Below are 369 nucleotides of genomic sequence, written 5' to 3'. Positions count from 1 at the left end.
CTTGCAGCACATGTATCCGCAACGAGACACCGAAGACTAAACAACACATACTCCCGATCAGAAGACAATACGAATGGATTTAGGGATGTCTACTTCAATATCGGTAGAACAATTTATCTGTCATAATATCAATAACCTAATCTGCCCCTTTTGAAATAATTGAATGAAATTTTGCAGTAGCATAGTATAGGATCACGTCAGGTAAAGTTGAAATTGGCTGACAATGTATCATACCGAATAACTGCTAAAAATAAGCTAGATATTTGAACATGTAAACTCATTGATTCATATGATGGACAAAGAATTTTTTTAATAAATCTTTAGTTATTACTTTGCAATATAACTTTATATAATAAGAATATTTCATTT

This window comes from Teleopsis dalmanni, chromosome 2 (assembly GCF_002237135.1).
Source record: "Teleopsis dalmanni isolate 2A chromosome 2, ASM223713v2, whole genome shotgun sequence".
NCBI classification, from domain to species: Eukaryota; Metazoa; Arthropoda; class Insecta; order Diptera; family Diopsidae; genus Teleopsis; species Teleopsis dalmanni.
This window is presented reverse-complemented; position numbering follows the sequence as displayed.